This window comes from Setaria viridis, chromosome 3, assembly GCF_005286985.2.
Source record: "Setaria viridis chromosome 3, Setaria_viridis_v4.0, whole genome shotgun sequence".
Lineage (NCBI taxonomy): Eukaryota > Viridiplantae > Streptophyta > Magnoliopsida > Poales > Poaceae > Setaria > Setaria viridis.
In genome coordinates, this window is record NC_048265.2 from 43,158,792 (window position 1) to 43,180,615 (window position 21,824).

The window sequence follows — 21,824 nt, forward strand, 5'->3', positions numbered from 1 at the left end:
CTGCGGATCCGGCGGCGGCCGTTGCGGAGGCGGAGCGGAGTCCGGCCGGAGGAAGGAGATGGCGGGTGGGGTCCACCTGTCAGCGGACGCGGGCGAAGGTGGGCTGGCGCGGTGCCGTGGGCCGACGCGCGTTCACGGGCCGCGGAGGAGCGGATGGGTGGAGCAGGCCGAGCGGAGCTGGGCCGTCAGAAAAGGAAACGGAGGAGGCCGGCGGGGCTGCTGCGGCTTGGGCTGCGCGACAGAGGAGAAAAAGGAGGGGGCCGGCAAGGAGCTTCGCGGGCCGGAGAAGAGAACGTGCTGGGCCGAAAGAGGGAGGGGCGCGGGTGATGCTGAGCCACAAGAAGAAGAAGAAAGGGAGGGAAAGGGGAGATACGGCCCAGGTGGTGGAGAAGAAAAGAAAGAGAAAGGGAAAAAGAAAATGGTTTTGAAAATTTGAATTTAAATTTGGAAATTCAAACTTTGATTCAAACTCAAGCAATCAAAATAAATGCACCAGCATGAATGCACAAATAATTCCTATGATGAATTAATTAAATTAAAGAAAATGAATTTAAATGCCTAGAATTTAAATGACACCCTAATTTGAGCAAATTTTTAATGAATTTAAATTATTCAAAAATTTGGGTGTTACATTTAACCACTTGAACAGGACCATTTTAGCAGACCCACACGAAGGTGAGCGGTTCCAGAGAGTACAACAAGTCCACCGAGTTAACAACTTAACCACTTAGTTTGATTATGAAATAAACATCAGAGTTTTACAAGGTTTTCAGAAAGGCAACAGAAGGTAAAACCACTAGCGGAAGCAACGTCGGGGTCGGACATCCCTGGTGAGGCCAGCCGGGACATCACTGATCCCTCTCCTCGTCGTCCGAGGAGGGATCCCACTCGACCGTCCAACCCGGAGGGAGCTAGGGTGGCCAAGTGCCAGCAGGAGAAGGGTCGGGAGCAGCAACTTCACCTGAAAAACAGGAGCCACAACAAGGCTGAGCTACTAAGCTCAACAAGACTTAACCGACAGGAGTAAAGCTACTCCACACTTCTAGACATGCAGGGCTTTTTGGCTGAGCGGTTTGTTTGCCAAAGCACTAAGTAAAACCCTATTTTCAAGTTTTAGCTCGGGTTCTAAGTTCATTAACCGGTCTAGGTTTTGCAACCTATTCTAAGCAATCATAGAACCAAATCAAGGTATGTATATATCAACAAAACCATGTCATCATCAGATTCCTCATTTACTCAGGGTGACATAGCGATCAAGCAGTCTCAAGCTATGAGAGGCAGACGAATCGATTCAAGTTCTTTAACTATGCATGGTGAACCTAACCTCACGACATCCGCGCACCCGGGGGTCGCTTCCTGTGTCGGCCTTCCCCATCAATCCCCTAACCCGTGTCGGGCCCATTTCCTTTGGTGCAAGGTTCCACAGACCCGACCTCTGCCGTTCTGTGACCACGCTTGCCACCACGTGTGACAACCAGCAGGGGAAACACTGTTCCAAGAACAATGGGGCGACCGCTCACGTTCAGGTTCAATCCGGTACTCGACTTCCTCATCCCATACTAAGTATGAGGTTAGTACTTTCAAACACTTGATCACGAACACCACCACTGTTGGGCCTTAGTCAAGTTTCATAGATAGACGCGGTGATCAACCGACCACCAAAGAGTTACCCAAACCCTGCCCCATCCATCGTCCTTACAATTGTAACAGAAGGGTAGACATCCAACTCCTACAACTCGCGAGTGACAGGAAATCACTCGACTTTTACCGCTTCCTATTTAAGCAAGCAGCTACTCGGTCCAACAGCTAGTGCTCAGATCATGGGCACAACTAAGTCATGCATCTAGGGTTTCAAACAACTCCTATACGTAAATGCACAAGCAAGCTACAGAAGGCATGCGCAATGCTGGTAAAACAACACAGGGTTTTCATGCAACCGGGGCTTGCCTTCGAGCAAGGAGGAAGAGAACTGCTCGACTTCGGGGGCGGCTTCGGCTTTAGAGGGCAGGAGCTCAGCTACACCGTCGTCTTCTGGCACCGGGTGCAGCTCGTAGAAGCCGTCGGCGAGGCGCAGCTCTACACGAATGCAATGCATTAGTTAGTATAGACGGTTATTTCAACAGCAACACTTGCAAGTCTGAGCCCAGAAACTCGCGACAAAAAGCAGGAGGGTGGGAAGGTTCAAGGGAGCTGGTGGAGATCAAGAGGTAAGGGTCCGAGAAAGGAACTTGTGACCTGACCCTTAAACTAGAGGGTTGGTGTGTTAGGGATCCTCAGACTCAATCACTGAAGGGTTCCCAAGTTTTACACATACACCCTCGGGTTGAAGAAAAAGGTCACAGCCGAGCCCTCGGGCGAGGCGGATAAGGGTCGGCGGAACAGATAGGGTCGGGCGAGACGGAACCGGGGTCGGGCGGATAAGAAGGGTCGGGCAAAGTGGACTGGGGTCGGTAGCTTACCTTCTTCCTAAAAGGAAAGCTTGGGGTCGGGAAGAAGCAGACTTGGGCGGAGGAGCTAAGGTTTTGAACAAAGGCTAGGTCCGGCAGTGCTCCGGCGGCGGCGGTGCTTCTTGTGGATCACAAATGAGCTCTTACGCAGCACGGGGGAGCAAGCGGCTGGATGGCTTGGGGAAAACGGAGTGGAGCGGAGAGGAGAGTTCCTCAGGAACTTAGTGTGTGGCGCTAGGAGCTCGAGCAGGGAGCAAGAGAAATGGCGGAAGGCAGCAATGGTGGAGGGAACTCCGGCGGGGCTCGCGCATTCCCTTTTATAGCGGCTGGGAAGGGGAAAGGGAAGCGGCGCGAAGGCCGGGGAAGAAACAATGGAGTGCTCTGCCTGGGCGGCGATTGAGCGACGAGGGCGGTGGTGCAGGACTTCGGGGATGACGCCAGCGGTCATTGGGCTCTAGCGTCAGGGTGGCGCAGGAGCGGGTATGCCGGTGGTTGAGATTTGGCGGAGGCGGGCGTCGTCGTGCGGTAGATTTGATGGAAGTGACCGGGTTAACGGCGCTAGAATCGAGGGCGCACAGGTGAGAAGACAGGCAGCCGCGGGCGCGCGGGCGAGCGCGGAGCAACAGATTATCGGGCGGCTTCTGACAGGGCAGGGAAAGGAGCTGTTGCTGCCGTGGTGAGGGTTGGCGGAGGAGGAATCGTCGGGTAGCGAAGACCAGGCGGCGCGACTGTGTCAAAGTGACGGAAAAGACGGGCGACATCGGGCTCTGCGGCCGGGATCTGGCGATGTGATGATGGGCGCGGAAGGCGAGGCGTTGCAGAAAGGTTGCAGAGGGGCTTCCGCTGCAATTGGGGAAGAGGGCGCGAGAATCCATTCGGTCGCGGGCCAGAGACGAGGCTGAGCGGTGGGTGTCGGAGAAGTTGAGCCACGCGGCGGGTAGACTCTGAAGCGGGCATGCAACTCGAGTACGCCTGTCGCGGAAGATCTGGGGGAAAAAGATCTCGCGGGTTCACCGGTCAGATAGAACGGACATTTTTGGAAGGACTTAGAAGGATCCGACGGTGAGCTGGGTTTGGCGGGGTCGGAACCGGTGACAAGCGGGGAGGGGTCGGGACCGATCGGGAGGTTGAACACTTAGGCTCGGAAAACTAGACAGGTGATCAGGGGCTCGGATTAAGATTAACTTGGAAGATTTGGGGCCGGTCGTCACAACTTACAGAACCCAAGCGCTGATCAGAGAGACGTCCAGGGCATCATGATGGTACACTTCGTATATATCCTTGAAGTCTAGCCACAGCACTTTCTCCCCTTCACCGTGAAAATCTATCGGTTTTACCTTCATGCCGATCATCTCCCTCGAGTCGGCGGATGCCATCATGTACCATTGTTGGAATGCGTACATCTTTGTTGATAGCTTCCGTACCAATGAAGGCTTTACTAGAAGTTTGCCTAGCTCATAAGGCCATCTCGGCTCAGGGGGCGGTGCAGTTGGCGTCTCAACTTGCCCTATACATTCATCAAGTCCCAGACCTGTTTCTTCCATGAACTTCAATACATTTGCTTGTTGATCCAAAGGGCATTGCTTTTACCCGTTGAGCATCTTTTTTTGATAAATGGCTGAGGTCGGGGACAGGACCGCTGGAAGATGACTTTCCTTTCCTTTTATCCTTTTCATCAGCCTTTACTAAAGCCTGTTCATAGTTTGACAAGAGTGGTATCCTTTTCTTGGCTCCTTCTTCCATCCTGATAAAAAAGTTTAAATCTCGCCGACTTACTGGCGGTGGCTCCATCTCCCTTGCTTTTTTTTCTTCGGCTTGTTTCTTGAACCACTCACTGGCCTCTCGTTGGATTTCTGCCCACTGTTCTTCATGAGACATTGCCTCCCAGCGTTCCTTACAAGTCACTTCAGGCTCCATTGTTTTCTTCTTTCTCTGTCTTTGCTTGGGAGGCAGTGCTCGTGACTTCTTTAGTGGTGGTGCAGGTTCCTTCAAGGGGGCCGCTCTTGGTGCCGGCGACGGTGATCGGGGAGGGGTGTTGTTATTGTCGTCGTCGCTCCCAGCACCAGGATGTGGTGGAGATGGAGACCTTGATATAGATGGAAGGGACGGTCCTGGAGCAGGAGATGACGGTCTCGAGGTATGAGGAGAAGGTCGCTGCTGGGGATCTATGGGGAGTGGTCTTGAGCTCTGAGGAGATGGCTCCGTGCCGGGAATAATGATGTAGCGTTTTTACCATAGAATGATCCCATGAAGCGCATCTGCCAATGTCTTTTCCCCGTCGCCTCCCGGGAAGTCGAGCTTTAGACCTTCATACTGGCTATCAACTATTTGCTCTACGCAGATGCTGGCGTAGCCTGGTGGAATTTCCATGCCATGACTGCTCTGCCCCGCCAGGGTTGCTAACGCACTCCCGTACGCTACCTGTACATATAGTAGAAGTAAACAAGTTGAACTCCGATCCCGAGGCCTGGATCAATTGACAAGATTGCATAAATATTATGTATAAGTATACCTTAATAGTGAGGTTGCCGAACGGTGCATGCAGCTCACATGAGGTCCGTTGTGTGATGGCATCCACGGGGAACCGTTGCTCCTCCACGGGTAACCTGGGCGGCTGCGCATCGGGGACCCCTGTAGAAGCACAACTGCTCAAGAGGCGTTGAGAAGGGCTGGCGGTGTTAGGAATCGGCAATGCTCCAGATTGGGCCAACTCCGCAACTGCGTGGGCCACCCGCCGATTGATTTCATTCATCATTCTTTGTTCTTGTGCCTACACTTTAGATTCTAGCATCTGCCGCCAGCTCTCCTCGATCTGTTCCTTTCTTCGCTTCCAGCTTCTGTACGAGGCGTTGTCGCCTCGGAAAGCAAACTTCCACGGAACCACCCCGAACCCTCGGCAACGTCCTGGGTGCTCTGGATTACCGAGGGCCAATGTGAGCTCATCATTTTCTCGGTCCACCTTCAACCTCCCAGCCTTAGAATCTTCAATGTTCTTCACAAGATGTTTGGCCTTCTCACGTATTGTGTCACTAAAAATCAACGTCCCATCCTCTTGGCTTAGGGAGCCTCCATGAGCGTAGTACCAATTTTTTGATCGTTCGGGCCATTCAATAGTTGCAGGTACGATTCCCCGTTCGATCAGATCTTGTTCCATCTTCCTCCACTTGGGAATTGCTGAGCCATACCCACCTCGCCCCAGATGATGGTGGTAGCCCTTCTGACTAGCATTTGTTGTGTTGGTCGTGATCTTTTTCACACCGTCTTCACTCCTCTTATATTCAACAAATGCATCCCAGTGGTCCCTTAACTTTGGCCACGCGTTGAAGTCTGGAGTTCAGCCCTTCTTAATGTAGTGGGTATCCAGCATCTTCTTGAATGTCTGGAATTGAGTAGCCATCTTCTTAAGCGTCCACGCTTTGACATCCTTTTCACTATATCCTTCGGGGAATGTGAAATGTCTCTTCACGTCTTCCCACAGCATATTCTTTTCTATCTCCGGGAGGGCGTACGGATTAGTGCTTCTGCCCTTCCATTCTCTGATGCTGATAGGCACGTTGTCCCAGACGATTGCCCCGATCTAACTCACGTACTTCTTTGCTACTTTCTCGGGAGCAACCGGCCTGCCCTCTTCTGTCACTTCCGTGAGGACAAGCCTCCCTTCCATCACCTTTGTACGACCTCGGGTCTTCTGCCCTTGCGTCGATCCGGAGGGCTAACAGTTCAAGATTAGTTAATTAATACGTAGTAGTAACGGTGGCATGAAACAATACAAGAATGGTTATATATACCTCGCCGGAACCTTCCGCCACGGCAAGTTGTTGCTGCAGCTGTTGCTCTTCATTCCCATCGGCGGACATGTTGAGGAACATGTCCGCCTGGGTGCCCTCTTCATCCGTGTATGATAGTGGAACGTTGTCGCCACTACCATCACCAGCGATTATCTGCTCCATGATATACCTTGCGGTCTCATCGTCTGCCATTTCAACTATTGATTGAAACATACATGGAATCATACATGACAGTCATAGAAATCATCTTACTACAAAGTCCTACAAAGTCTTACAAAGTCCGGAATCATACATGTATATAATGAAATCATAAAATAACATGAATCCTAAAAAGTCCGGAATATTTATACAAATTTCTACGAATTTCTAGCAATAACCACATGCGGTGCCTAGGTTGTGACGGCGACGGTTAGGGCGGCGGAGGCGGGGACGGTTCCCTGGAACCACGGGCGGTGCCTAGGTTGTGACGGCGGCGGTCAGGGCGGCGGTACAGCGTAGGCGGGGATGGTTCCCGGGAACCACAGGCGGTGCCTACTAGGTTGTGCCGGCGGCGGGACGGCGGAGGGGACACATATACAAAAATCTAACTTAAAAAAATCTAACTTAAAAATATAACTTAAAAATCTAACTTAACAATCTAACTAAAAAATCTAACTTAAAAATATAACTTAATTTTCTAACTTAACAATCATACTTAAAAATCTATCATAAAAATATAACTTAATTGTCTAACTTAAAAAAAAAGGCCCTCCCGGCGCCAGTGCCGGCCGGCGCGGCGGCGGACCTCTCGCGCGCGGTCGTTGACGGTGGCCGGGGCGATGAGGTGGCCGGGTCGGCGGGACGGCGGCGGCCAATGCGGCGAGGACGGCGGCCGAGGCGACGACGACAGAGCCACCAAGGCGCGCGGGACGGCGGGATGGCGTAGGTGGGACGGCGACGAGGCGGCGACGAGGGGCGACGAGGGGCGACGAGGATGGAGCCGGTAGCCGGAGGCGATGAGGTGGGGGCCGGGCGCGACGGACGAGGAGGATCGAGGCGGGCCGGCCGGGGCGATGGAGGACGACGATGTCTGGGCGCGGTCGGCGGCGGGACAACGACAGCCGGCGCAATGGGGGATGACGACGGTGGCGGCCGGCAAGGGAGGCAAACGGGCGGCGACGGCGGAGCAAAACGCGCGGGACTTGGTGAAAATTTTGCTAAGTGTAACTGGCGTGGGGGTAGAAGGGAGTACAGTGCCTTTTAAATCCCCCCCCTTTTATCCCGGTTCGTAATGGTACCCGGGACTAAAGGGCCTTTTGTCCCAGGTCCCGTCACCAACCGGGATAAAAGGCGGGGACCCGGGACAAAAGGGTGCGTCTGCTAGGTGGGGCTGGGAGCGTACCCTTTTATCCCGGGTGCCACCAGCAACCGGGATAACAGGGGGGGGGGGCTTTTATCCCGGTTGCAGTTGGCAACCGGGATAAAAGGGTACGTTCGGGCGGGAGACGAAAAGTACCCTTTTATCCCGGTTGTCGTTTGCAACCGGGATAAAAGGGGGGCCTTTTGTCCCGGTTGCTGTTAGCACCCGAGACAAAAGGTCTTTTTTCCTAGTTTTCTTCTCCCGCCTGTTTTTTGGAAACGGATTTTATTTTACCTTTTCACTGCATTTTAGGATGAAAAACAAAACCTTCACAGATTTTGTACATGCAAAAATATATTTAATTAACGAGTAAATTAACAATAAGTATGAATTAATCATTAATTCTATACCAGTTCATTTAGCCTCTAAAATATTTATTTTACTGCATTGTTGTGATCAAGAAATTATTCAATTAAATAATTTCAATGCGCAGAAAAATCCATGTTTGTATGTGGTTAACATTGTTCATGTTTATCTAAAAAATCTTCACCTAACAAATTTAAGAACACATAAAATCATACATAGGGTAAATTAAAAATTGTATCAATTAATACACAAAGGTCATGTACATTTAACGCATTACAATACAACGTTGTAAAATTTCTTCTTCACGAAAGTTCCTTGATCATGATCGCGGCGTAAGTACGGAGCCTCTTCTTTGGATAGCAGGATGCTTGGATCAACTTCAACGGCGAATGGAGGCATGCCATCAAACTGATCATAATCATTTGATTGGTCTGTTTTATCCTCGACTCCCACGATTTTTCTTTTACCTGGAAGAACTATGTGGCACTTTGGCTCCCATGTCTCTTCTGGATTCCTCTTGGGTTTGCTACACATGTCCTTCACATAGAACACCTGATGCACATCATTGGCAAGTACGAATGGGTCATCACTGTATCCAGTTTTGCTCAGATCTACTATTGTCATTCCGTACTGATCTTTGGTGATGACAGTTAGCTTCACCCAATTGCAAAGAAATAGAGGGATGTACAGCGGTCCGTATTCGAGTTCCCATATCTCCTGTATGAAACCATAATACGACTCCTTGCTATTATTTCTATCCATGGCATCTATGCGGACACCACTATTCTAGTTCGTGCTTTTCTGGTCCTGGGCTCTCGTGTAAAATGTGTAACCATTTATCTCATAGCCTTGGAATTTGACGATCGTGCTAGCAGGTCCCCTGGCTAACCAGGCAAGCTGTGGGTAAATCTCAGAGTTACCCATAAGTTGTTGGCGCAACCAGGAGGGAAAAGTTTCCATGTGATGACAGGTAAGCCAAGCATCGGATTTGGTCGGGTTTTTGGAAGCTATCATCTGCCTGTGCTGCTCGATATACGGAGACACAAAGGATGACTGTTGTAGAACAGTGTAGTGTGCCTTGTCGAACAAATCAGTATCATTGCTCAAACTTGATTTCCTTCCAAGGGTGCCCATTCCTCGGAGCCTCCCCTCGTGGCGTGAAGTTGGAACCCCAATCGAGTCAATTGAATCAATAAAATCAACACAAAACTCGATCACCTCCTCTGTTCCATATCCCTTGGCGATGCTTCCTTCTCGACGGGACGATTAAGAACATAGTTTTTTAGGACTGCCATGAACCTCTCGAAAGGCCACATATTGTGCACGAATACAGGTCCGAGAATACCAATCTCTTTTACTAGGTGAACCAGTAAGTGCATCATAATATTGAAGAAGGATGGTGGAAATAACAACTCAAAACTGACAAGACATTGCACCACATCGTTATGTAGCTTTGATAGCTTGGATGGATCGATTGCCTTCTGCGAAATCGCATTGAGAAACGCGCATAGCTTTACGAGTGGCAACCGGACATTTTCTGGTAGAACACCCCTCAGTGCAACCGGAAGCAACTGGGTCATCAACATGTGGCAGTCATGAGCCTGTAGATTTGTAAACTTCTTTTGTTTCATATTTATTATTCCCTTTATATTCGAGAAATACCCTGACAGGACCTTCATACTATTCAAGCATTCAAACATGCTATCCTTCTCTTCCTTCGTGAGAGTGTAACTGGCAGGACGTAAGTAGTGCTATCCATTATCTCTCTTTTCCGGATGTAGGTCATCTCGTTGCCCCATGGCTTTCAAGTCCTGTCGTGCTTCCAATGTATCTTTTGAGGTTCCATAAACACCCATGAAGCCTAGCACGTTCACGCAAAGATTCTTCGTCAGGTGCATCACGTCTATTGCGTTGCGAACCTCTAGGATTTCTCAATAAGGTAGCTCCCAAAATATTGACTTTTTCTTCCACATGGGTGCATGTCCGTTATCGTCGTTCGGAACAGGTTGGCTACCAAGTCCCTTTCCGAAGACTACATTTACATCCTTCATCATCTCGAACACACGCTTTCTATTACGGTGTGCAGGTTTTTTACGATGGTCTGGTGCCCCTTTGAAATGCATCCCGCTCTTTCTCAGCTGGTGGTGAGCTGGGAGAAATCTACGATGACCCATATAGACGACCTTCTTACAGTGCTTCAAGTACATGCTGTCTGTGTCGTCTAAACAGTGGGTGCATGCCCGATATCCCTTATTTGTCTATCCTGAAAGGTTACTCAATGCAGGCCAATCGTTGATGGTTACGAACAATAATGCTCGTAGATTAAAGATCTCTTGTCTATCCTCATCCCACACACGTACACCTTCTTCCTTCCAGAGTTGTAAAAGGTCATCAACCAACGGCCTTAGGTACACGTCAATGTCGTTGCCGTGTTGTTTTGGGCCTTGGATAAGCGCCGGCATCATAATGAACTTCCGCTTCATGCACAGCCAAGGAGGAAGGTTGAACATACAAAGGGTCACAGGCCAAGTACTATGGCCACTACTCAACTCACCGAATGGATTGAATCCATCAGTGCTTAAACCAAACCTTATGTTCCTTGCTTCACTTTCAAAGTCTGGGAATGTTCTATCAATTGATCTCCACTGTGCCCCATCTGCGGGGTGTCTCAGCATCTCATCTTCCTTACGGTCTTCTTTGTGCCATCGCATCAACTTAGCATTCGCCTTGTTCCTGAACAAGCGCTTCAAGCGTGGTATTATAGGGAAATACCACATCACCTTCGCGGGAACTCTCTTCTTGGGAGACTGCCCCTCAACATCACCAGGATCATCTCGCCTGATCTTATACCGCAGGGCTTCGCAGACGGGACAAGCATCCAATTTCTCGTATTCATCACCACGATAGAGGATACAGTCATTAGGGCATGCGTGTATCTTCTGAACATCCAATCCGAGAGGGCAAATAATCTGTTTAGCTTCATATGTTGTGGACAGTAATTCATTATTCTCGGGGAGAATCTTCTAGACAATGTTCAACATCCCCTGAAATGCCTTATCGGACACACCATTTTTTACCTTCCATTGCACAAATTCTAGTGTCGTACCTAGTTTTTTATGGCCCTGCTGGCAACCTGGGTACAACAATTTTTGGTGATCATCTATCATGCGCTGCAACTTTGCTGCTTCCTTCTCAGTTTCGCAATCTCTGTATGCATCTCGTATCACCTGACCAAGGTCATCAGTAGGGCCATTTTCTGCAAACTCATCTTCATTAGCCTCGCCCATTGTAGTACCTGCAAAAGCTTGGCCTCCAACCCAGTCCGGAATGGTGTCATCTTCCTCCTCCTCCTCGCCATCTTCCATTACAACCCCTAGTTCACCGTGCTTGGTCCAAACCAAATAGTTAGGCATGAAACAATATTTAAACAAGTGGCTGTGAATAGTCCCCCAGGAATCCTTTGAATACTCCTTCTTGTTATTGCATTGGAAGCATGGACAACATACGAACCCATTCTCTGGCTTGTTCGCTTTTGCCACTTCGAGAAAATAATGCAAGCCATCAATAAACGCCTTGCTCCACCTGTCTGCATTATACATCCATTGCCGGTCCATCTGCATCGTATTACGCATGAAAATGGATTACACTTGACAATGGATTACGCGTGAAAATCGATTAAAGATCCAAACAACATGGTACAATACAACAACATGAAGATTCAAATACACATATTTAAATTAAAGTCCCAAACAACATGATACAATACAAGAAGCCATCCACTGGTTATTATCAAGGAGGACTTTAAGCATCCTTGGACGGTGAAGATGAAGGTTCCGCTGACCCAACCTCATCCTTAGGTTTATTTGTGCCGCCTGAAACGGTAGTACTAAGTGGACGTGAAACACCCGAGACTGAGGGTGGAGCATAACGACCACCAAAAGAAGATTCCTGACCTGCGGCAACAGCTTCTTCATGACGTTGCTGCAAATAACGAAGCATTGCTTTTTCCAGCGCGCTCTTTTTCTTCGGCTTATGCTGAGGGCCAACTATGATTGGAACCTTGCCGAAATAGGAACCACGATCGCCCCCACCATCGCCACTTCCTCCAGTAGCAGAAGCCATCTATGTACAAAAATTATTACCTTAACACTGCATAAGTTGTTGAACTTGAAGACCGTGATCATCTCGCGAGGATGTCCTCAACTGGGTGGCACCACACTTTGTCATGAAAGAGGTTAGATGCTACGGAAAAGGGGACACAGTCATGATGTCCGTATCCACTCTTTCTCGTAGAATCGACCCTCCTTCGTGACATACGTTGCTGCTCGGCGGAGAACATCCTTTGCGAGATGACCACGGTATGCAAGTTCAACAAGTATGGATTTGAAAAACCTTATTGAATTTGATAAGTTCAACAAGTAGCAGAAGTCATCTATGTACAAAAATTCTTTCCTTACCACTACAGAAGTTGTTGAACTTGAAGACCGTGATCATTTCGTGAGGATGTCCTCAACTGGGTGGCACCGCACTTCGTCATGAAAGAGGTTAGATGCTACGGAAAAGGGGACACGGTCACGATGTCCGTATCCACTCTTTCTCGTAAAATCGAACCTCCTTCTTGACATACGTTGCTGCTCGGCGGAGAACATCGTAGCAGAAATGAACACGGTATGCAAGTTCAACAAGTATGGATTTAAAAAACCATATTGAATTTGATAAGATAAACCGTCTAGACAAGGTAGCATCATTTTTAGACCACTGCAATAATGCATACTATATATGACACATCAATCTCCCTCACATTCTAGCTCAAAATACCTCTCCATTTTTCTACTTCATCATCACATTCTAGCAAATAATCTTTCCATCTCCAAAGCATAAATCAAAGCATAACACGAGGATGAAGTAGCAAACCTTCGCAACACTTGTGTTGGCCGAGTGAAATTCCCACGAAAATGAGGGAAAAAACTTCGGGCAGCACCTCCCTTGCTTGCTTCGGCACCACCGGAGAGTAGGTGAAGCTTAGCTCTCTTTGTCAATGTGTTGGACTAGCTCGGGCTGGAGGAGGAAGAAAGTCCTCTGTCTTGGCCGTATATAATGGGGATGAGTTTTTATCCCGGTTAAAAACTCCAACCGAGACAAAAAGGAACACCTTTTGTCCCAGTTGAATGGTTAGTCCCGGTTGGAGGCTCCAACCGGGATATCCCGGTTGGAGGCACCAACCGGGACTAAACTTTTTATCCCGGTTGGTGCCTCCAACCGGGATAAAAGGGTGCCGCAACCGACAGCCCCCCACTAGCCGTTGCAACCGGGACTAAAGACCCCCTTTAGTCCCGGTTGCAATTACCAATCGGGAGTAAATCTCCCCTCCATTTTTGCCTACCGTGGCGCACCCCCTTTTGTCCCGGGCCAACTTTAAACCGGGACAAAAGGGGGCGCATCGAAAGCCAATTCTCTACTAGTGTAGGGCTAATTCTCTAACAAGACCGTATGCAGATAACTTGATTTCCTAGAACGATGTCAGGACAAGTGGCCGTGTAAGTACTGGATTATTGGCAGCGACACCTCCGTCGATGAGGTTTTACTCACGATCTACTCCGTCGGCATCTTGGGTCCAGAAATGGTGCGCAGGGAGGTAGGTCGGAGCTGCCGACGTGCCGATGCAGACATCAGATAGCAGTGCATTCTTTGAAGGCTTGATCTCTGCCTGCATGCATAACAGAGTTGTGCTAAAAACAGGACACAACTTATAGAATTTTTAAGAAAAATACAGAAATAGTATCCGACAATCAACTTGATAGACTCTAATCATCATTAGCAGTAATATGATATGGCAGCATGCAGTTCTGTATGAAATGAAGCATCTGTGATATGTCAAAATATAATAAGCTACACGTACGTCGTATGTTGAGAAGACGATCGGCTGCAGAAGCTTGACGTCGATCGAATGCGGGGATATGACGACATTGCTGAGCGTGTCACGCACCTTCATCTCCCCAACCACATCCCTAGTCACCGCACGAAGGTACTCGCCGTCGTACTGGGTCCCAAAGCCACAGGGATGCCAGCGAGGCTGCTCCGGCCACTTCTGAGCGAAGATGCGTGGGCCGTGCTCGAGGTAGAAGGGATTGATATCCTCGGTGGCAAAAAGCGGGTGCCGCCACGTGTCCTCTCCCGACGTGGCGAGCATATCGCCGCGATGAGCCCGCCGGTGCTCGTCCCGGCGACGTAGTCGAAGTAGTCCGCCAGCCTCGCCTCCGGGCCGTCCAGCTCCTGCAGCCGATCGAGCTTCGAGGAAGGCCAGCATGGTCCCCGGGATGAGGCCCCGGATGCCATCGCTGTCGATGGTCAGGACCGTCACCCGGTCACCGACGGCAGCGTGCACCGGTGGAAAACGTACTTTTAGTCCCGATTGGTAAGGGATATAGATCACGAAAAATCAATCGGGACTAACTTTTCGGGATAAAAGTGTCCCCTCTTTAGTCCCAGGTCATTCACCATAGACTAAAGACCTCCTTTAGTCCCGGTTGGTGTTACCAACCAGTTCTAAAAAAATAAACAAATGGGCCACCCACGCCGGCCGCACGCCACTTGCCCGCGCCCGCGCCAGCTCGCCCCACGCTGGAGCTGCCTGCCCGCCCGCCTGGAAGAAAGGAAGGGGAGGATGAGGGAGAGGAGGAGGAAGAAGAGTTAGCGCTGGTAGGGGGAGGATGAGGGAGAGGAGGAGGAAGAAGAGTTAGCGCTGCCAGCTGCGTGCGCAAGATAAGAAAGGGAGAGGAGGAAATAAGATGGAGAGAGACAGAAGGGCGCGTGAAAAGGTCCTGGGCCGTTAGTTTCGGTTGGTGTTTTCAACCAGGACTAAACGCCCACCGGATTCCTTCCATTACAACCAGGACTAAAGGGTCTTTAGTCCCGGTTGATATTACCCCCGGACTAAAGAGCTTGTCGGCGGTGGCCGACAATGATTCATTTCTGACATGGGACTAAAGGTCTTTTAGTCTCGGGTTCAAAGATAACCGGAAAAAAAATGTTGGATGGAAGGTGAGTTGTCTACCGGTGGTAGCTCCTCCTCCGGGCCGATTCCTGCCGTTTGCTCAGCTGCCACAACGAGCCAGCAAGCGAAGGTCGAAGCTCTAGTTTTTGAGGGGCAGTAGATGATGCGCGGCGGCAGCAGTTGCCGGCAACCACTACTGAAAAACTGAGCATTCATCCCGAGGCTCAGTACCAGTTGTATTTTGGCCCAATACTAACGTATAGTTCCCCGTGACCCCCTTTAGTACTGGGTGGGAACTCCACACAGTACTAAAGAACTCTCCCCCTTTCCATCCGTCCGCCTGCCCCGGTCTCCCGCCTCCCTAATCCATCCATCCGCCTGCCCCGGTCTCCCCATGCCTCCTTTATCCATCCGTCCACCCGCCCCCGTCTCCCTATCTCTATCCTCTCTCTCTTGGCACCCTCATCCTCTCCTCCTGCACCTCCCCTCCCCTTCCCCCTCCGCTTGCCCCTCACCGGCAGTGAGAGCAGCGGGGGGGCGAGGTGAGGCAGCAGCCGCGACAGCGGGCAGCGGGAGCGGCCCGCGGGAGTGGAGGGCGGGAGGCTGGGGGCGGCGGGGGCCGGCAGCGGGACGGGGGCCGGTGAGGGTGGGGCCGGCGGGTGGATTTCAATTTTTTTATTTTTTTAATACCCCTTCAGTACCGGTTATTTCAACTAGTACTAAAGACCCCTTTAATACCGAACTAATAATACCGATTGTGAAACTGGTACTAAAGGGGGATTTCCAATCGGTACAGAAGTCCATTTCCCTAGTAGTAAACATTTTGCAAGACAAAGCATGGTAGGCGAAACGGATCGAAGAGCTCTGATGGCAACGAGGAATAATTAACAAGATGATTAATACAGTGATCGAGTAGTTACTAGCTGGGTATAGTGTTTTGTACTATGTACCATTTTCCCCCGTTTATTTATTAGCAAATTAAAGGGGCGTTTGGTTTCCTTTGCTTATTTTTAGCACCTATCACATCGAATGTTTAGATACTAATTAGAAGTATTAAACATAGACTATTTACAAAACTCATTACACAGATGGAGGCTAAATGGCGAGACGAATCTATTAAGCCTAATTAATCCATGATTTGATAATGTGTTGTTACAATAATCATTGGATAATGATGGATTAATGAGGCCTAATAGATTCGTCTCGCCGTTTAGCCTCCATCTGTGCAATTAGTTTTATAATTAATTTATGTTTAGTTCTCCTAATTAGCCTCCGAATATTCGACGTGACATGGACTAAACTTTAGCTCGAGGAACCAAACATCCCCTAAAATCGTAAGTTGATAGAGAGACCAAGAGGTGCACAGTGAGAAAGTGGACACCATATTCCAGCCTGACGACCTTGACCAATGTAGGTATACTACATCGATGGAGTTATCTCTGGATGCGCAGCTGGATTTCCATTATTCGGTGAACAGAAATGCATGCATCGAGCAATAACATGAAGTACTATACATAGGATATTTTAACGCCGCGGTCATCACAGTGCTTAGGCATGTGGCCATATTAAACCTTGCAGTGGATATGGATACTTTGAAAAAGTGAGCATTAGTTCTGATTGAAGAGACGCATAAGTCTCGAAAATCCAACCAAGACTAATTTTTCGAGACTAAAGTCCCCCTATTTAGTCCTGGGTATTACACCCGGGACTAAAGATCTCCTTTAGTCCCGGTTGGTACTAAAAATGTTCAAAAAAATAAAAAATGGGCCACTCCCGCTATCCTGCCTGCTCCCACCCGCGCCAGCTCGCCCTCGCCGGCTGCCCGCCGAAGCCCGTGCCGCGCCAGCGTGCCAGCCCGCCCTCCTGCACCGCTCGTGCCCCCGTCGCACCGCGTGGAAGAAAGCGAGAGGAGGAAGAGAAAAGATAAGGAAGAAGAGAAAGAGTGCTGCCTGCGTGAGATAAGCGAGAAAGGGAGAGGCGGAGAGAAGATAAGGTGGAGAGAGAGAGTAGGGAGGGAGCTGCGTGAAAATATTTAGACATGGTTGGAGGATCCAACCAGGACTAAAAGAGCCTTTTAGTCCCGGTTGGAACCACCAACCGGACTAAAAATTTAGTCCCATTTTGTCGTTGTCAAGATTTACGGATCAAGACTCAGACTAGTAAATTTCTTTTATGCGCGTAAGGCTTCGGATGGTGGCGTGGGAGACACGGGGTTAGACTGGTTCGGGCAAAGGAAGCCCTACGTCCAGTATCGAGGCTGCTCGTATTGCCCACGCGGGGTTCCGTAGTAGGGGTTATAGATCGGCGAGAGAGAGAACTGATCCCAGGTCTCTTGGGTGCTTGTGCTCTAAGGGAATGAGAGAGAGTGTTGTTGGCTTGAGGAAAAAAGTCTCCGCCCCCTGTCTCTGGCCCCCGATGCTCCTTTTATATCGTAAGGAGACCGCTGGGGCTATAGGTGAGACGGGTGGTCAAAGCCGTAAAGAGTTAAACATAGCAGGGTAAAAATACAACACGAGGGGAGGAACCAAGTTCCTAGGTTCCCGGCGTCCTCGCCGGCCTTCGACGTCTGCCGGCGCGTATGCTGGAGGAGGGTGGCGGCGCGCCAACTGTCGTTGCGCCCTGCAAACGGCCTCCTCGGTGGCTGTAGCCTCCGGGTCATGATGAGGGAGTTTCGTCATGACTCTGGTGTCCGTTGGAAGGGACGGCGGATGATGCCGTCCTGCTGATGGCTCGCGGAGGGCGGGCATCACATCCCCGCTGCCGGGCGCGCGGGACCCGAGGATGGGCGAGTCTTCCCTTTGCTCCGGGCGGCGCATGCCTTGAGTGCCTTGCAGCGAATGGAAGGAGACCGCAGGTACTGTAGCTTGTACAGTGCGGCCGCGCATGGGTACTTGCAGTAGGTTGCGTGAGGAGCGCGATCATCCTTCTCCCTGACATGCCTGCGGCGCATTTATGGTGAGGTTGATGGGAGGGCCCATGAGATCGGCGCCTGAGGCGGATACTTGTCGGACGGGCCAGGGTCAGCCTGACCCTAGATCTGCGGTCGGGCGAGGCGGAGCTCGATCTTCCGGGGGTCGGGGATGCCCGACCCCGAAACATGGGGTCGGGCGAGGCGGAGTGCAATCTTCAAGGGGTCGGGAGCGTCCGGCCCCAGGTCTCAGGTCGGGCGAGGTGGAGCGTGGCCCGCAAGGGGTCGGGAGCGTCCGACCTCGGGACTCCTGGTCAAGCGAGGCGGAGCTTGGCCTCTTCTTTCCCTGTTGGGCCGACGGTGATTTCGCTGCCTTAGATGGGCCTGGGCCTTCATGACCGTTGCTTTAAGCGGCATTAGGAGGCCATTAATATTTCCCCCCGACAGTAGCCCCCGAGCCTGTGGTGGAGCAAGAATGCTCCTCCAGAGGCTTCTTCCGCCGTTTCGCCGGAGATCTTCTGCTCGTCCTGCAAGCTGCGGTTTGATTAGGGGTAGGGAGAGTTGTTAGTCCGGCTTGACCGGGGAGTCCCTGAATCGCGACCACACGCGTGGTCGTTGGTCGCGATGCTAGCCCCCGAGCCCCCGCGCGTTGCAAGAGACCGATCGGGAGGCTAGGTCGACTTTTGATCGTTACCCCTCAAGCATCCGTTCTCTAGGACGGAGGGGTTGAGCCGTGCCACGCTATCCTCGTTGGACGAACCGTGGTGCTCGTTGAGCTGCGAACGGGTACGAGTGGAGTCCCGGTCCCCGTTCGGGGGGGTTCGGCTCGGGCCAAGCTGGTGGCGTACTCCAGTCTCTAGCCGGCCAGTTCATATAGTTCCCGGGTCCGTTCGGTCGGATCCGGGGGCTCGTTGCCTTTTCTCGTGGAAAAACCATGAACTTTGATTCCGGTCTGGACTCGAACGTGAGGTCGGGACGCCCTTGGCTTTCGCTCGCCTGGGTGTTGGCCGCTAGCGGACCCGTCCCTTCTCACCCCTCGCTCGGGGGATGTCCTGAGGTAGCTGTCGAACCCGTAGCGGGCCAGCCTTCGAACCTCTGGATCGTAATGGGCCGTAGGGGCGTTTTCAGCCCCGTATCCCTTTCTTACCTTTTGGTGGGCCTTGGGCCGAATCGGAGCGAACGTTGCGTCTTGGGCCGAACGTGGGGGATGTCGTGGGCGTGCCTCCCGGGAGACGGAGTTATGGAGAGCGCTGACCCGCGAATCGAGGGGGAGAGGATGTTTTCGCGGCCGGTCGTGCACCCGGTTTCCAAAAAGAAAGTGGGCGTGACGGGGGCGTACCTGGCGCCGCATTTATGGCGACAGGGGCGTCGATTCCGCTCCCCTCGAGCCTTTCCTATAAAAACGGAAACTCCACCTTGCTGGTTCCGCCCGCCATCTTCTTTCAAGCCTTCTCGCCCTCCAGACTCGCCCTTAGCTCACCTGCGCCCGCTTCATCTTCCTCCGTTCAAAGCCACGGCCTTTCCTCCCACCCCCGTCAGGTTTCTTCCTCCTCCAGCGATGGGATCTTGTGGGATTTCTCACTTCAACTCCTCGCGCGCCGAAGGCCTTGTGAGGAAAGGCCTCCTCTACGAGAGGACGGAGGCGGGCCAGTGGGAGTTGCCGAGGTCGGAGCAGGTGCCGTCGCCTCCCGCCGGCTACGTCGTCTCCTTCGCCCATTTCCACGAGCGGGGGTACGTGACTCCGCCGAGCCGCTTCTTCCGGGGGCTCCTCCACTACTACGGGCTCGAGCTTCAGCACCTCAACCCCAACGAGATCTAGCACATCACGGCGTTCGTCGCACTGTGCGAGGGATTCCTGGGCATCGAGCCCAACTTCTCGCTATGGAAGTACTTCTTCACAGTGAGCCTGTACCAGAAGACGGAGAGGAAGCAGCGGTCGCCCCCGGTGCCGATCGGGTGCACCGGAATTCACCTCCGCCATACTCGCTCCAAGGAGTATATGGCGATGAAGACCTCGGCATCCCACAAGGGGTGGCATAACCAGTGGTTCTATGTGAAGAACTACTCGGACTCCCCCCTGCCGGAATTCACCGGCCGCACCATCGACGTGGCGCCGGAGGTGTGGGCGTACGGGCCGGTGGAGAAGGAGAAGAAGCGGATCTTCGACCTGTTGCAGGCTATCGAGCAGTTGAAGAGGAAGGGGCTTACCGGCGCCGGGGTCATTGGGGCGTACCATGCCCAGCGGGTGGCGCCGTTGATGCTCCAGGTCCGTTCGCTCGCCGCCATGACTCCGGGCGCGCCGACCGAGGGCACCGCCCTGGTGGCGGGCGCGCTCGCCGCCTCCGAGATCTGGCAACGGATTCGGGACTCGCAACCACCGGTGCTGGAGGACGCTGATCGGCGGACGCAAAACCGTCTCCTTGCCGAAGAGCAGAAGCGCCGTAAGGACAAGGAGATGGCGAAAAGGAAGAAGAAGGCCGCCAAGGAGTTCCAACGGCGGCAGAGAGGGCGAGTCGTGTCGGATGACGACGACGACGACGACGATGATGATGATGAGGATGAAGATGAGGAAGATGATGAAGAGGAGGAAGAGTTGGTTTCCTCCCTTCGGTCGGGTGCGCTCGTAATCCGGGAGGTGCGCCCGCAAACAGCCGCGAGGGATGAGGCGGAGGGGACGTCCACCCGGGGCTTGGTTCCGCAAGGCTCCGAGGCCGCGTCCCAGGGGTCGGCGCGGGGTGCCCCCCAGGGGTCGACGCGGGACGCCCCCCAGGGGTCGGCACGGGGCACCTCCCAAGAGCTAGCGCAGGACGCCTCCCTGGAGCCGGCGCAGAGCGCTCCCCGGAGGTCTTCGGAGCCCGCCTCCGCCGTCGCTCAGGAGCCGGCGCGCGACGTCCCCCCGGAGTCAGCACGGAGCGCTCCCCGGAGGTCCGCGGAGCCCACCCCAGCCGTCGCCCGGGACTCAAGGGCAGCAGAGCGGCGACAAGCGGCCGCTGCCGGATGCCTCGGGGTCGGCGTCCGGCTCCGAGGCGAAGCGTGCACACCATCCTTGCTCTGGAGGAACGTAAGTTGGACTTCCACGTGAAACTCGCTCTTTCCCTCCCCCATTTGCGTTTGTCTCCGCTAACACTTGTTCGTTGTTTCACAGCGCCGCCCCCCGTGGTCTCGTCCTGCAGCTGGCGCCCAAGAAGGCGTTGCGGGTGTCGTCCTCCTCCGTGGGGCGGACCGCGGTCCAGCCCGTGGCGAGCGGCGGGGTCCCTGGTGAGGTCGTGGATCCTGCCGCGGAGGCGGCCCCTGTGACGGCGGCCGGCGGAGCGACGGTGGCGTCGGTCGCGGGAGGGGAAGGGGACCCCGTTCCGCCTTCCGCTTCCCCGGTCGACCCTACGGCGCAGAGCATTGCTCCCCAGGGTCCTCAGGCCGGGGAGGTGATTGACCTCGACGCCAACGAGGCGGAGGGGATGGTGGCGACGGGAGGCGGGACGGATGTCCCCGCAGCCGCGGCGGGGTCAGCGGCGGTGGCGACAGAGGAGGGAGCGTCTGCCTCCGCGGCCGCGGCGGAGGAGGCAGCGGTGACGAAGATGGGGACCTCCGCCCCGGAGGTCCCAGCGGAGGTGGCACCGGTGGCGGAGGCGAAGGAGCCTGCTTGAGGGACTCCGGCAGGAGCAGGGGAGCCTCCCTCGGCGGTTGCGGCGGAGGCCGAGGTGAGCGCGGGGGTACTTGTCCCGCAGCCCGCGTCGGGGGCGGCGGGGCCGTCGAGTGAGTCCGCGGCGACCCCGACAGCGATGGGCGTGCAGGCGCCGAGGCCATCGGCAGCCCCGGCGGCTGCCGGGTCGACTCCCGCTTCGGCGTTGGCCACTCCTGTTCCCAGGGCGTGGAGGGGGTCTGTCTTGCGCTGGGCGTCCCGTGAGGACCCGCCGAGGCACCTCTTCACTCTGGATGACGCCGCAGAGTGGCACAAGTGGCAGGCGGTGCAGGGTGGCCTCGC

General features: G+C 53.0%; 1 pseudogene; it reads right to left on the reverse strand.

The window, feature by feature from the left end:
- The window catches only part of LOC117849318 (patatin-like protein 1), a 36,280-nt pseudogene extending 16,202 nt beyond the window's left edge, over positions 1-20,078 (reverse strand).
- Positions 20,079-21,824: the final 1,746 nt, after the last annotated feature.